At 38.8% G+C, this 17298-nt stretch overlaps 1 pseudogene; it reads right to left on the bottom strand.

Annotated features, from left to right (window-relative positions):
• Positions 1-14530: 14530 nt before the first annotated feature.
• Positions 14531-15715, bottom strand: LOC109257863 (cytochrome c oxidase assembly protein COX18, mitochondrial-like; annotated as a pseudogene).
• Positions 15716-17298: the final 1583 nt, after the last annotated feature.

Raw genomic sequence — 17298 nt, 5'->3', positions numbered from 1 at the left:
ATGTGTAGTTCTAAGAAATGACACATAGATCACTTTGCTCATGTTACCCTAACGGTAACATTTTGCAAAACTGTAGTATAATATCACATCCAAGATACTGACATTGACACAATCCACCAATCTTAATAGGAGTTCTTCAGTTTTACTTATACTCATTGTTGTGTGTGTAGGTGCATGTATGTGTATTAAATTCTTTATTATTACCTGTGTAGGTTTATGTATCCACCACAGTCAAGATAATCCACAGGTACCTAACCATAATAGAAGAACTAAAACTATAAAACTCTTAGAAGAAAACACTGGTGTAAATCTTTGTGACCTTGGATTAGGCAATGGTTTCTTAGATATGACCACAAAAGCACAAGCAAGAGAAAATAAAGATAAATTGGCCTTTATCAAGATTAAAAATATTTGTGCTTCAATGTATACTATTAAGAAAGTGAAAAGACAACCAACATAGCAGGAGGAAATTTTTAGAAATCATATATCAGATAACAAGATTTGTATCTAAAATTTATAGAGAACTTAAAGAACACTCACAAGTCAAAAATAGAAACAAATAGCCGAATCTGTATAATGAACAAATTATCTCAATGGACATTTCTCCAAAGAAGATATACAAGTGGCCAATAAACACATGAAAAAATGCTCGGTATCATTAGCATATCAGAGAAATGCAAATCAAAAGCAAATGAGATACCACATCACCCCCACTAGGATGACTGGAATCAAAGAGAAAGGTAATAACAAGTGTGGATGAGGATGTAGATAAATCTCCACCCTCATATTCTGCGAGTGGATTGTAAAATGGTACAGCTGCTTTGAAAAGCAGGCTAGCAGATCCTCAAATGGGTAAATGTGAAGTTACCATATGACCCAGCAATTATACTCTTCGGTATATATCCGAGAGAAATAGAAATATATGCCCACACACAAAATTTTACACAAATGTCCATAGTAGGATTACTCATAATAGCCAAAAAGCAGGAAGGACCTAAATCCAACATATGAACAGATAAATAAAATGTGGCATATCTGTACAATAGCATATTATTCAGCAATATAAAGGAATAAAGAATGCGTATGTGCTATGTCGTAGGTGAACTTTGAAATCATTATGCTAAATGAGAGAAGATAGTCACAAAAGACCACATATGATTCTGTTTATATGAAATATGCAAAATAGGCAAATATATGGAGACAGACAATAGATTAAAGATTGCCTGGGGTTGAGGGAGGGGATTAGGGAAAAATGAATGACTTCTAGTAGTTACCGGGTTTCTCTTTAGAATGATGAAAATACTCTAAAATTGTGAGAATGGTTGCAAATACTTGTGAATACACTAAAAAAATTGATTTGTACACTTTTGATAACTTTATAACTCAATAAAGCACTTATTTAGTTCTTAAAGGTTAGGGGAAAAAAAGGTAAATCTCAAGTATCCTTCATGTTGCACTTTTATAAGCATACGCACCTTCTTCCTAAACCTCCCCATCCCTATTTCTATTCAGGGACAATTCTAAAATTTTGTCACTTCAAAACTGTTACATAAATGGAATCATGCAATACGTAATCTTTTGGATTTGACTTTTTCCCCTTGACATAATTATTTGGAGCATCATCCAAGTTGTTGCATGTATCAACATTCTTTTTTGTTACACTGGTATGGATGTACCACAATTTGTTTATTATCTGTTGAAGAAGGACATCTGCAATGATTCCAGGCTTGGGCTGCTAAAAATAAAGATGCTTATGAATATTTATGTACAATTTTTTGTGTAAACGTTAGTTTTCATTTCTTTGGGGGGAAAACACCCAAGAGTGCAATAGCTGGATTATAGGATAATCACATTATTAGTTTTTTGAGAACCTGCCTAACTTTTTTCCAGAATGGATGTATCATTTTACATTCCCACTAGCAATGTATCAATGATCCAGTTTCTCCACACCCTCACCAGAATTTGGTGTTGTCATTATTTTTTATTTTTTATTGTAATCATTCTGATAGGTGTGTAGTTGAAATCTCATTGTGGATTTAATTTGCGTTTCCTTGATGACTCATCCTGTTAAACATCTTTTCATGTGCTTTACTGCCATCTGTTTATCATCTTCAGTGAAAGGTCTGTGCACGTCTTTTGCTTATTTTCTAATTGGGTTGTTTTTCACTGTTGAGTTTTGATGTTCTTTATATATTCAAGATAGTAGTCCTTTGTTGGATAGGTGTTGTATTATTTTCCTATGGCTACTGTAACAGATCACTGCCCAGAGGGTGTCTTAAGACAACAGAAATGTATTCTCCCCCAGTTCTAGAGGCTAGAAGTCCAAAACCAGGGTATCAGCAGGGTTGTACTACTTCTGGAAGAAAAGCCTTCTTTGCTTCTTCCAGCGTCTAGTAGCTGTCAGCATTCCTAAACTACGGTCACCTCTGTCTCTGCTCAGTCTTCACATTGCCTTCTCTGTGTGTTTGCCTGGTGGCTGCATCTCTCCACCCTTTACCTCCATCTTCACATCACCTTTCTTTCACCATGTATTTGTCAAATCACCCTCTGCCTTTCTCTTACAAAGATTCTTGTGATGGCATTTAGGGCCCACCTGGGTAACTGAAAATAATATCCTTATCTCAAAATCTTTAGCTTAACTACATCTGCAAAGACCCCTTGTCACAGCCCATCTATTTTGAAAATATTAACTAATAAAAGTTTTAAAGGAAAAAAAAAACCCTTTTTCCAAATAACATTTACAAGTTCCAGGGATTGGACTTGATATGTGTAAGTACCCATTATTCAGCCTACTACAGGTGGTTTGCAAACATTTTCTCCCAGTCAGTAACTTGTCTTTTTATCCTCTTAACAGGGCCTTTCACACATCAAGAAAAATTTTTCATTTTCATAAGGTACAATTTATCATTTTTTCCTTTTGTAGATCATGCTTTTGGTGTCCAGAAGTTTACCTTTTTTACCTTTTGTAAGATGGGCTACTTGAGAAGCAAATAGGTGAGGCCCATCTATTTCATGGCACTGGATGAAGAGTCGTGTCTGCAATCCAAGATACTTATTACGGGAGTAAATGTAGGCTGGAATGAAAGTTAGAGCAAATTTATTTGTGACCTTTGTATGTGTGAAGGCCTCGATGGCAAGCTGGTATACCAACACAGAAAAAGCTCTGTTATAAAAGGCAAGAGACAATTAACTAAAGGGAATTGAACCTGGCCAACTTGCCCTAGCATATTGTAGCAAAGGAGTTAGAATCAAACTGAATCTTGAGCAAACTAACAAAGTAATTCTAGATCATGAACCTGAGAAAAAATATAGCTACACAAAAACATTATTGCAACAATTGATGAAATTTGAATACAGATCCAAGATTAGGAAATAGTGTTCTATCAATGTAGAATGTTCCAGTTTCGATCGTTGAACTGAGACTGTGTTAAGAGAATGTCCTTTATTCCTAGGAAAGACATGTAAGGTTTCTTAGCAGTAGAAGCACTGTGTCTTCTACTTACTTTCAAATGGAATAGATCTGTTCCCAGGTAGAGATGGAATCATAGGTCACTCTCCAGAATGAGGTTTAGAACCTAAGGGGTCATGAGGGTGGGTGGCCAAAGGAGGCCGGTTGTTCTAGAATTGGGCATTCACTACAATGGTTCTCAGATTTGACTGTATATTAGAATCACCTGGAAGCGTTTAAAAATCCCTAGTGCCTGAGCGTTACTCCATCTATCTGCTTACCAAATCAAGAAATCTTGGGGCGCCTGGGTGGCTCAGTCGGTTAAGCGGCCAACTTCGGCTCACGTCATGATCTCACGGTCTGTGAGTTCAAGCCCCGCGTCGGGCTCTGTGCTGACAGCTCAGAGCCTGGTGCCTATTTCAGATTCTGTGTCTCCCTCTCTCTGACCCTCCCCCGTTCATGCTCTGTCTCTCTCTGTCTCAAAAATAAATAAACGTTAAAAAAAAAAAAAAATTAAAAAAAAATAAAAGAAATCTGGGGATGGATACTAGATAGTAACTTTAAAAGTCCTCATGTGATCACAATGTGCACCAAGCTGGAGAAGCACTGTCTTAGAGTTCTGCTACTCCAAATGTGCCCCACAGACCAGCAGCATCAGCAACACCTGGGAGCTTGTTAGAAATACAGAATCTCGGGCTCAGCCTCAGGTCTAGTGAATCAGAATCTGCATTTTAACAAGATTTCCAGGTGATTTATATGCACATAAAAGTCTGATGAACATCAGAATCACCTGGAGAACAAATACAGCTGGGAAAGGCCCAGGCTTGTCGAGGCAGGATAAGGCCCACACCTCCGTATTTTTACCCAGTTCCTCAGTGAAAGAGTTTCAGTATCTGACCATCCCAATCTGTCTCTTACGTAAGGTAAAATTTATCTTCCCTCAGTGCACATTTCCATTCTCCCAATCTGGCAAACTTAGCCAACCACTGTTAGATGGAATAATTCACTATTTAATGTTCTGCAGCTGAGGTAATTTACTAGAAAAATTTACAGGTGCCTAGAGCTAACCATATTTTCTCTTTATTATAACTCCATACTAAATCATGAAAAAATCTGATGCTATTAATAAACATTACCTTTCTATTTGAGCAAAATAATATTTAAAGGATAAGAATGCTGGAATAATAGTAAATTGGAATTTTTTCCCATTGTTTCACATTGCACAAGAAGCTGATACATTTCATATGGAACTACACATGCTAATATAACAGGACTACCGTAGGTAGTCTAAGAAATAATTAGCTTGGAGTTTTCCAAGTATGTGCACATCTCTAGACTATTCTAGAAACTGCATTCTAGTTACCGTACCTCCTTTACCATTGGCCTCTTTCTCAGATATCAGCCCCCTTTTACTCTGATACATAGTACCGTCTTAAGGCAAAACTTACCTTCTCTCAATGCACATTTCCAGTCTAGTCCTTCAGCCCTTGTACACCCAACAAAGATGCTGTTTGTTTGGGGGTTTTCTGAAGAAAGTTGTTTATGAAAGAAATTATAAAATAACATAATCAAATGGAATTAAGATTTCCAAGGATAAACAGAAATGTGTCAAAATAGGGTGTCAAAGGTAGACACTTGAGAATATTTGTATAAGAGAAATGAATGTTGAATAAACATGCTTCTAGTCACAATGAATAGAGTTCAGTGTGTATGATTCAGAAAGTTGTTTTTTTTTTTTTAATGAGAAGGAAAAGTGTAGCAGAATTTTAATCTTTGTTTAATTTCACCTAAAAATTGGAGTGAGAGGGCACTGGAAGAAGGTAGCAACTGAAATTTCACAGTTTCAGGGCTTTGCATGCAGTTCTGAAATAATCTCTGCGATTGTTCTTTTTATCCCTCCTTTGCTCTAGAATAATGAGCCATGCATCTCTGTAATGGGTGGCTAAATTAGGTGAGGTTGTTAATAAGGTGAGGCATGAACACTTGTTGGAGGGAAATACAAGAAACCACTTCAAGAAACTGTGAGACTTTCAGTAAATCATATACCCTCCAAAATCTATAACTTGAAGGAGATCAAACAAAACAAACTAATTTTAATTCAATTTCAACATTCTTATTATCCCTTTAACACAACTGTTTTACTGATCTATAGGTGCTTACTAGTTCACTACATCAACACATAACACAAAAGCAAACTTAGCCATAAAAATAGCATAACATTAGTGATTTGTGTTTATAACATAAAGCTTTAATGAAAATGACCCATGTCTGGCAGGTGCATATCCCCTCCCCATGACACACCTATGACATTAATAACAAATTGACAAGGACATTATTTCACCTGAGTATAATGCTAACTCAGAATCCTTCTTAACACAAAGTTGACAGTCATTGCCTCATTTATTCATGCATGCAAGCAAAGATTTATTTACTCTGTGCCTCTTCTGGGATCCAATATAAAACAAGACAGACACAGCTCTGTCATCATACAGCTTATACATTTTAGGTGAGACATTGAAATAAGTAATTATGATGACGTAATGTGACATGAAAGATGAAACCATTTTTGCTATACTTGCTTTAGTTTAGACTCTTCTTAAGCTAGAAGCTTAAGAAAATATGTCATGAAACTTACCTAGTTCCCTATATAAGGACTTCCACTCTTTTTTTTTTTTTTTTTAATGTTTATTTATTTTTGTGAGATAGAAAAAGCACAAGCAGGGCAGGGGCAGAGAGAGAGGAAGACACAGAATCTGAAGAATGTGAAGCAGTTTCCAGGTTCTGAGCTGTTAGGACAGAGCCTGATGCAGGGCTCGAACTCACAAACTGTGAGATCATGACCTGAGCTGAAGTCAGACACTTAACCGACTGAGCCACTGAGGTGCCCCAGGACTTCTACACTTATTAGATATTCCTGCAAAAGGGAGGTTTGAAATGTTCATTATAGCTGTACACATTGCTACTCCAATAATATAGTGGTTCTATTATTAAGAGAGAAGAAGGGATATCAGGTAGGCAAGAGCAGTCTCTGCCTGAGTGTTTAAAAATACATTTGTTCTGTGAATGAATGAAATCTTAAAGTCACTCCATTGCTTCAATTCCTTCAGTTAATAATATTCATTTTCTCACTCCCATTTAGCAATACTCATTCCCTTACTATCTTAGATCATTAGCATCCTTAACTATTATTATTATTACATCATTGTTATGTAACTTTACACAGGTGTATACCTTGTTCTCCCAACTAAATTAAGCCCTATGAATACCTTTTTATTTATAGAATACCATCAATATGCTATAAATTACTTCACTTAATAAGTCCGTTATTCTGTTTGGGCTGCTCTAACAAAATATCACTGTCCTGATGGCTTATAAACAACAGAAGTTTACTTCCCACAGCTCCTGAGGCTGAGAAGTCCAGGATCATGGTGCTGGCAGATTCAGTTTTTAGTGAGGGTTCCTTGGTTCACAGCAGGTGACTTCTCCCTGTGTCCTCACAGAGTGGAAGGGGCTAGGAAGCTCTGTGGGATCTCTTTTGTAAGAGCACTAATCCCATTCATGAGGGCTCTGCCTTCCTGCCCTAAGTACTCCCAAAGACCCCACCTCCTAACATCCCATTGGGCATAAAGATTTCAAACATAACAATTTGGGAAGAAAACAAATACTCAGACTGTAAGTAATTCCCAATATTTGAAGGAATAACATACTTCAAAAAAGAAATAAGGGAAATAACCACTTTCTATCATGACAGTTACTACATGTCTCAAATTGGGTTTTTTGTTTGTTTTTTATATTTTAGAGACAGAGAGAGAGAGAGAGAGAGAGAGCGAGAGAGAGAGCACACACATGCAAGCAGGGGAGGGGAAGAGAGATGGAAACAGAATCTGAAGCAGGCTCCAGGCTCCGAGCTGTCAGCACAGAGCCCAATGCGGGACTCGAACTCACAAGCAGTGAGATCATGACCTGAGCCAAAGTCGGACACTTAACCAACTGAGCCACCCAGGTGCCCCTGTTTGTTTTTTAAATTGCATTTTTTAAAATGTTTGAGACAGAGAGAGAAAGAACATGAACAGGGGAGGGGCAGAGAGAGAGGGAGGCAGAATCCAAAGCAGGATCCAGGCTCTGAGCTGTCAGTACAGAGCCCGACACCGGGCTTGAGCCCACCAACCATGAGATTATGACCTTAGCCAAAGTCAGACACTTAACTGGCTGAGCAACCCAGGTGCCCCACAAATTGGGTTTTTTTTAATGTTTATTTATTTTGTGTGTGTGTGTGTGTGAGAGAGAGAGAAAGAGAGAGAGAGAGAGAGAGAGAGACAAAAAGTGGGGGAGGAGCAGAGAGAGACAGGGAGAGGGAGAATCCCAAACAGGCTCCATGCTGTTAAGGCAGAGCCTGATGCAGGGCTCGAACTCATGAACTGTGAGATCATGACCATCCAGGCACCCCTCAAATTGTTTTAAGTGTGCTCCTACCATGGATTTTTACAAGTATAACAACATTAATGAAAACAAAAATCAAGAAGCTCTAGATAATTCTAACCAATCATTATCCCATTAAACATATTTTAAGAAGGTGGAATTTGCATATGTGACAAAGTAGAGGGATAGAAAAATATTTTCCAAACAGAAACCAAATGAAGTAGCTATACTTAATTCAGACAAAATAGACTGTAAGCAAAAACTATAACAAGAGATAAAAAGGTCATTATATAATGGAAAGATGTCAATTCATTAAGAGGACATAATACTTGTAAATATACACATATCCAATATTGGAATACCTAAATATATTCAGCAAATACTAATACATTAAAGGGAACAATAGGCAACAATACAAAAAATAGGAGGGGAATTTAATGCCACACTTTCAACAAAAGATAATAATCCAGATAGAAAAATCAAGGAAACATGGGACTTCAACCACACTTTAGACCAGATGGACCTAATAGACGTATACAGAACATTCTATCCAATAGCATAACACTCATTCTTCTCAAGCACATATGGAACATTCTCCAGAATAGATCATTTCTTAGATCACATATCAAGTCTTAGCAAATTTACAAAGACTGAAGTCATACCCTGTATCTTCTCCAACCACAATGGTATGAAACTAGAAATCACTAATAGGAGGAAAACTGGAAAATTCACAAATATGTAAAAATTAAACAACGCACCCCTAAACAACCAATGGGTCAAAAATGAACTCAAAAGGGAAATCAGGGCACCTGGCTGGCTCAGTTGGTAGAGCATGTGACCTTTGATATTGGTATTGTAAATCAGAGTCCCATGTTGGGTGTAAAGATTACTTAAAAATAGAAAAAAAAAATTTTAAAAAAAGGAGATCAAAAAACATCTTGAAACACACAATAATGGAAATACAACATACCAAAATTTATGGGACTCAACAAAAGCAGTGCTAAGAGGAAAGTTTGTGGCAATAAATGTCTGCATTTTAAAAAGGGAAGGAGCGCCTGAGTTGCTCAGTCGGTTAAGTGACCAACTCTTGATTTCAGCCCGGGGCATGATCTTATGCTTTGTGGGTTTGAGCCACATCAGGCTCCATGCTGACAGGATGGAGCGTGCTTGGGATCCTCTCTCTACCTCCCTTTCTACCTCTACCCTGCTCATGCTCTCCCTCTCTCAAAAATAAATAAATAAAACTTAAAAAAAATTGTAAAAGGGGAAGAAAAGAAGAAAGATCTTAAAGAATTAACTTTACACATTGTGGAGTCATAGTGAGCTAGTTTGATTCATCATGAAAAGAAGAAAGATCTTAAATAATTAACTTTACACACCAAGGACCTAGAAAAAGAAGAACTAAGCCACTCTGAAATGTACAAAAGTTATCTATACTTCTACTCTGGTGATATTTTGTCTTTTTGGTGGATCAGACACCCCAAGCTCAGCCATTTCTATTCTTCAAGGCCCTATAAAACAGACTCAATCTAAAGTTTGATCATTCTCAAAATGAGAAGGGACAAGGTACCTTCCAAAGTCAGAACCTTCAAGACCTTGCTGAAGGCCAGCTACATAATTTGTGTGGGCCAATGCAAAATGAAAATGTGTGAGGCCCTTCTTCAAAATGCAAGACAAATGTGCCAGGAAAGATACAAAAATATAAAGTTTTTCCCTTTCTTCCATATCTCTCTCAATTCATCATTGTGTTTTATTCATCTGACATTTAAAGTCATTCTCAGTAAAAGCAAATTTTAAATTTCAAACATTAGCATGAATTGTACCATTCATCTTTATATCATACAATGCTAGTTTTAGATGCAAACATTTAACTTGAATGTGCACAATCACCAAAATCACATCATTCATATCTCAGAGCTCTTGCATGCATATGTATTTCATTCTTACCAGAACAGTAGAAAAGCTGCACAAGACTCACTGAACTGTTTTTAGTTCTTTAAATGTGCACATTCTACCAACATTTTCTACCTTCCACTAATGAGATGGACTGAAAAGAAAAAGAATTTTGGCTTGTCCTATCTTTTTCCTTCTATATCATCATTTTTAGTGTAAGTTGTTAGAAAGTAGTAATGTTCTTCAGTCATGTTTCATAGACACCATTGTCATTCTGTGTTCAATACAGCTTACAGGTTAATAACAAAACCTCAGAAGACAATGAACAGGACTAGATCTGTAATGGGCATACTACAGTTCTCTATCAAAACACAATTTTTCTGTCTGTAGCCACTCTATTTTTACCAAAGACAATTTTGGTAACACTGATTTGTTTGTGAAAAAGGTCTAGTCTCATTAAATTTGGCCTGGTTATTTACACAAGTGCAGCAAGAACAGTGATTTTATGCATGTTTTAAAATATGATATTTCAGTTAAAGATTTGCTAATATCCAAGGGGCTTCATTGGCTCCATATAATTAACTTTAGTTATTCTTAAAACTGATAAGAAGCAATCTCAGATTACGTTTTTAAAAGTCTCTTTCGGCTAAGAAGCATGAAAGTTCAGTGAGACCCAAAGTGAATATAGAAGTTCAAAGATAAAATCGTTAAGAATTTCAAACAAAGAAATAGCCAAGAAATAACCCCACTATAATATGGTTAATTAATCTTTGACAAAGGAGTCAAGAATATGCAACGGGAAAAAAAAAAGTCTCTTCAACAAATGATGTTAGGAAAAGTGGACAGCTATATTCAAAAGAATGAAAACTGGACCACTTTCTTACACCATACACAAATATAAGCTAAAATTGATTAAGGATCTAGGGGCACCTGGGTGGCTCAGTTGGTTAAGCGTCTGACTTCGGCTCAGGTCATGATCTCACAGTCTGTGAGTTCGAGCCCCACATTGGGCTCTGTGCTGACAGGTCAGAGCCTGGAGCCTGCTTCGGATTCTGTGTCTCCCTCTCTCTCTGTCTCTCCCCAACTCACACTCTCTCTCAAAAATAGATAAAACTTCAAAAAAAATTTTTTTTATTTATTATTATTATTTTTTAATTTTTTAAAATAAATAAAATAAAATTGATTAAGGACCTAAACATGAGACCTGAAACCATAAAAATCCTACAAGAGAACATAGGCAATAATTTCTCTGACAGGAGCCGTAGCAACAGGGGTGCCTGTATGGCTTAGTTGGTTGAGTGTCCAACTCTTGATTTCAGCTCAGGTCATGATCTCACAGTTAGTGCGTTCAACCCCTCATTGGGCTCTGCACTGATAGTACGCAGCCTGCTTGGGATTCTCTCTCTATGCCCCTCACCCACGCTCTCTCTCTCTCTCAAAACAAATAAAATTTAAAAAAAAAAAGTCCCCACTCCTTCTTTCCCTCCCCCATGGCTCCAACCTAAATCATCTCCCCACCCAAACCCCAAGCTCCCTGAAATTCCCTTGGAATCATTTTTTAAAAATTTGGATAGGTCTCCGGAGGCAAGGAAAAGAAAAGCAAAAATATACTATTGGGACTACATCAAAATACAAAGCTTCTGCACAGTGAAGGAAACAGTCAACAAAACTAAAAGACAGCTTACTGAATGGGACAAGATATTTACAAATGGCATATCAGATAAAGGGTTACTATCCAAAATATATAAAGAACTTATACAATTCAATACCAAAATAAGAATAAGAATAATAACACAATTAAACCATGGGCAGAAGGCATGAATAGACATTTCTCCAAAGACACACAGATGGTCAACAAACACAATAAAAAAATGTTCAACATCATTCATTATCAGGGAAGTAAAAATCAAAACCACAATGAGATATCACCTTATACCTGTCAGAGAGCTAATGTCTAAAACTCAAGAAACAACAAGTCTTGGCAAGGATGTGGAGAGGGGCACCTGGGTGGCTCAGTTGGTTAAGCATCTGACTTCGGTTCGGGCCATGATCTTACGATTCATGGGTTCCAGCCCAACGTCAGGCTCTGTGCTGACAGCTCAGAGCCTGGAGCCTGCTTCAAATTCTGTGTCTCCCTGTCTCTCTGCTCCTCCCCCACTTGTTCTCTGTCTCTGTCTCTGTCTCTCTCAAAAATAAATAAAAGCATTAAAAAAAAGAAAAAGGATGTGGAGAAAATGGAACCCCTGTGCACTGTTAGTGGGAAGGCAAACTGGCGTAGCCACTGTGGAAAACAGTATAGAGATTCCTCAAAAAATTAAAAATAGAACTACCATATGATCCAGTAAGTCCCCAAGAATACAAAAACACTTATTTGAAAAGATATATGCATCCCCATGATTATTGCAGCATTATTTACAACAGCCAAATTATGGAAGCAATCCAAGTGTCCATCTATAGATGAATGGATAAAGAAGACGTATGTGTGTGTGTGTATGTGTGTGTGTGTGTGTAATATTACTCAGCCATGAGCAAGGAATGAAATCTTGCCATCTGCATCAACATGGGAGGATCTAGAGAGTGTAATGCTAAGTGAAATAAGCCAGTCAGAGAAAGACAAATACCATATGATTTCACTCCTATGTGGAATTTAAGAAACAAAACAAACAAACAAAACAAAGAAAAAGAGAAACCAAGAAACAGACTCTACACTATAGAGAGCGAACTGATGGTTGCCAGAGGGGAGGTGGGTGGGGATATGGGTGAAATGAGTGAAGGGGATTAAGAGTACATTTACCCAGCTCCTGGGTGGCTCAGTCGGTTAAAAGTCTGACTTCTGCTCAGGTCATGATCTTGCGGTTTGGGAGTCTGAGTCCCCATTGGGCTCTCTAGGCTGTCAGCACACAGCCCACTTCAGATCCTCTGTCCCCTGCTCTCTCTGCCCTCCCCACCTCCAAAGCTGGCATATGCACACGCACTCACTCTTTCTCAAAAAAAAAAATTAAAAAAAAAAAGTATGCTTATTATGATGAGCCCTAAGTAATATATAGAATTGTTCAATTGCCATACTTATACCCAAAACTAATATAACACCGTATGTTAACTATACTAGAATTAAAAATGTTTTTTAATTGTTAAGAATTTCAAGATGACAGCAGAGCACTATACCAGGATGAAGGCCTACTGAGCATGGAGCCCCAAGTATAAAGTGTGTCACAGAAGCCATTTAGTGGGCATCCTGATGACGATATAGCAATTGGGGCAGCAAGAGACACAAATGGACACACAAAGTGCGCGTTATCTCATTTGTTCACGTGCCTGTTCCATTGTCTCATCAGACTTCACTTACAAGTCACAAGTGCAAAAACAAATTATTAAGCACTTCAAGATGGCAAAAGCAGAGCATTATACCGAGTGCAAGGCCTTTCTGAGCATAGGTCGCGTGTTCATGAAGCAGCCCTGCTCTCACTTTCCAATTCATACCCTCTGGCCTCAAGCAATAAGAAAATTTTAAAAATCTCTAACCCTTTTTTCTTCTCTTTAATCTTCTCCAATGACTGTCAAACGTATTCATAAATATCCCAACCGCAATTAGTTTTATCATCTTTTCAATTCAAACAAGCAAACAACTGGATCCACAACTTATATTACCTGTTATTGTTTCCTATATTAAACATCTACCATAGTTTAAACCCTTTGGGTACTTAATCCTTCCAAGTAAAGAAGTTTATAAAATCACCTCTGTAAGAGGCAATTAGTTGCCCTTCCAGTTTTCTTCCTTTGACTAAACAAACAACGCTTAAGATTTTCCACTTTGGGCTGTAGCAGTACTTAGTGCTGTATTCTATTCTAGACTTCTTCAGCCTAGAATGTACCCATTTTGTATTCTTTCAGAGGAGGGTTGAAAGGCAACATCCCCTACCATATTAGGTACTTTCTTCCATGGACTACTCTACTGCATGTATCTCCAGTCCATTCTTTTTTTTAATTTTTTTTTTTAACGTTTATTTATTTTTGAGACAGAGAGAGACAGAGCATGAACGGGAGCGGGGCAGAGAGAGAGGGAGACACAGAATGGGCAGCAGGCTCCACGCTCCGAGCCATCAGCCCAGAGCCCGACGCGGGGCTCAAACTCACAGACCACGAGATCGCGACCTGAGCCGAAGTTGGACGCTTGCGACTGAGCCACCCAGGCGCCCCTAGTCCATTCTTATCTCAAGTCACATATTAACTCATAATCCATTAGAATACGTGTTCTATTAGAATAACAATTCTCAACCAGGAATTACCAGAAAGCCGTAGGGTGGATGAAGGGAGTCATCAGAAAAGGCCCCCATGTTGTGAGTCCTAGGATTTTTCTGAAAAGAAAACTAGAGCTTTAATAGATGTACAAATGGGTCTATGATCCTCCACACCTCAAAAATTTTAAGAATCACCTCACTGTATTCTCTTACTTGATAAAACTTCAAAGTATGAGATTGGTCAGTATAATCTGGCATCATTCAGCATCTAACCCTGTTTTCCAAAGTTCTGGCACCTCTAGGAAATTATAATTTTATAAACAGAACTGGACACTTTGATTCACTTTTGTATTTTTAGGATGCAATTAAACATACATTTCTAGCACTTAAAAGATTTGTCAAATATATTTGGATTATAATTTAACCCACAGTACTTCACACAATTCATGATTTTATTTTTTTTATTTTTATTTTTTGTTTTTTAACGTTTATTTATTTTTGAGACAGAGAGAGACAGAGCATGAACGGGGAGGGTCAGAGAGAGAGGGAGACACAGAATCTGAAAGAGGCTCCAGGCTCTGAGCGGTCAGCACAGAGCCCGACGCAGGGCTCGAACTCAGGGACCGCGAGATCGTGACCGGAGCCGAAGTCAGATTCTTAACCGACTGAGCCACCCAGGCGCCCCCACAATTCATGATTTTAAATAAAGACAAATTAAATCACATCTGAATTTCTAAACCTAAATATATTAGATAGTGACACTTGGAATTGTTCCAAAATTCCTGGAAAGCATGTCATTCTCTTGAAATAAACTTAGCATAAAAGGCGGCAAAGAGGTCCTTACAAGGCGTGTCTGAATCTGACTTAGTCAACGGTATTTGGCAAAGTTGGCAAAAACCTAGGAGAATGCAACAACAAATTCTGTGAAAGGCGCATGAATCTGGAACATAAGCAGTAGAGGACAATTGATGAAGGTACTGTTGCAGCAATCAGAATCATCAACACTGATACCACACGAACAAAGCACGTAATATACATCTGAAAATGAGTCATTCCAATTTTTTGCAGAGCAAAAATCTCCATTATTAATAAACTGATGACACCAACAGAGATAAGCAGAATCCAAGAGGAATCCAGTGCAGTGAGGTCAGGAAACCACAGGACCCCACTAGTAGGTAACTGTTCCTGAATAGAAAAACCTACATCTGAATGTGTTGCCCCTGTGCTAAAATTCCAAAGAGCAACGACATGAAGATCCACATTGGAAACCGAATCCAGACCAACACAGTGGCTTTGAGAGGGTGGCAGTTATCCCGAACATACAGCTCTGAAACAAGCCTCCCCGTATTCTTTAGGTAAGTTGGCCTGGCAACTCTTTTGGACCACCTCAACTGATCTGCACTAACTGCATCTTCTTGGTTAAGATGCCTTGCAATGCTTTTTATCTCTGGCTGCAAATTTTCCACCTTGGCCAGGACGTAGTGCCAGTAAGCGTGCGGTAGTAGGGGCGGGGGAGGGGGGGTGTAGACCACGCCCAGCAGGACCTCGGTGGTTAGGACAACACGGGACCACTAGGGCAGACCTGTGGCAGTGTGCGTGCGGAGTAGCACTTGCTCTGCGTCTGTACCAGTGCTGATGTGGCCAGGTCCTCGCCCCAGCTGCCAGAGCCGTGGCCACTGCCGGAGCCAACTGCCAAGACTGACGCCGCCAACCCGCACCCACAGAGCAGAGTGATTCATGGCACCGTGGACGTTGGCACAAGAGGCAGGCCCCTGGCCCCAAGTTGCAGTGCAGCCACCTACCGCCAAAGCCGGCAAAACATGTCTGGGTTGACCTTTCTTCTTGATGCTTCTGTACCTGTAAGCCACACTGCCCAGAGTAGAAAACTAAGCACTAGTGGAGGTGATGTGGCTCATAACACCTGGAGACCAAGTTGTTGGCTAAAGACAGATATTCTCATCTCTTCCACTCAAGCCAGAAAGGCGTGAGGTGAGGATTAGACAAGGGAAGTAGGTAAATGTTATCTAAAAAAAAAAAAAAAAAAAAAAAAAAAAAAAAAAAAAAAAAAAAATTCTTTATGATGAGTTGAATATCTAAATTGAAAACAATTGCTTAGGTTTCATTTACTTATTCTTTTATTGTCCCAATGAATATTTACTAACTGCAAATTGCTAATTAAAGGCTGAATATTCAACTATAAGCAGGCATGTATAGTTCTACCCTTATGCAAGTTGAACAAATAGGCAATGAATGACAAGTCAATGCCACAAGGGGTACCAAAGGAAAAGTGCATGCATAGCACTAAGGATGTACAAATCGGACTATTAAGGAGTCTTTGGGAACAGATAAGGCTTTCTGGAAGAATTCACCTCTACAATGACCTGCGGCATGAGTAAGACTAACTGGTCTCAGAAAGAAGAAAGACTGTTCTTGACCAACAAAACAGCATGGGCAAAAGCAGCAAGATGAATTACAAGGAAATGAAAGAAAATTCAGAAGAGGTGGAACATAGAACCATGGAGTTCTTCAATGACCAAATACCTTTAGGAGTTTGAACTCTATCTTAAATGCAGTGAGGAGCTATTTAAGAGTTTCATATTCAATCATATTTGCTTTGTCAAACCATCATTCTATGAATAACATAAGGGAGTGGAGTCCGCGATCAGAGTAGGTACTGGTACAGTTCACAGTTAAGATTAGGTATTTGGCTGGATTGGGGTATGGAAAATAGTGGGGTTTGGACGTGAAAAATACCTAAAAGGTAGAATTGACAGGACTCAGTGATTGACGGGACGTGGAAAGGCTAAGGGAGAATAAAATATCAATAAAGAAAATTTCCCAGACTTCTGGATCAGTAGCTTTACGTGTGCTAGTGCCATTTCCCGAGGGTTAAAGCGCCAGAGGTAGCCAGACAAAGAACCCGGGGCTGAATATTTCAGATATCTGCAACTTCCCTAATCCTGTTCATCCAAAATTTGTTTCCTATTTTGGTTTTAATGTCCCCTACAAGATGCCTCTGTGCAGCCGGCCGACCGCTTCGGCGGGCAGACAATCAAGGAAATTCTTCTCACAAGAGGGAGCCCTCGAGTGCAATCCCAAAGACGGGAAACTGTAAGACTAAAGAAACAGGAAGCTTTTGAACGCCCTAAAATACCCACCCTTAGAGATATCGCAGCCGATCCAACCCGAAAAGCCAATGACTCTGGGCAGAAACATACCGACAGGTCAAGGCGCTCCCTAATGACTCCGCCCCCTCGGGAGGGGGCACGGTAGATACCCGGATGTGGATGCTCGGTGTGA

Source organism: Panthera pardus, unplaced genomic scaffold (assembly GCF_024362965.1).
Source record: "Panthera pardus isolate Hobbes unplaced genomic scaffold, ASM2436296v1 HiC_scaffold_16, whole genome shotgun sequence".
NCBI classification, from domain to species: Eukaryota; Metazoa; Chordata; class Mammalia; order Carnivora; family Felidae; genus Panthera; species Panthera pardus.
Note: the sequence above shows the minus strand (reverse complement) of the source record. Positions and strands in the feature narration are given on the sequence as shown.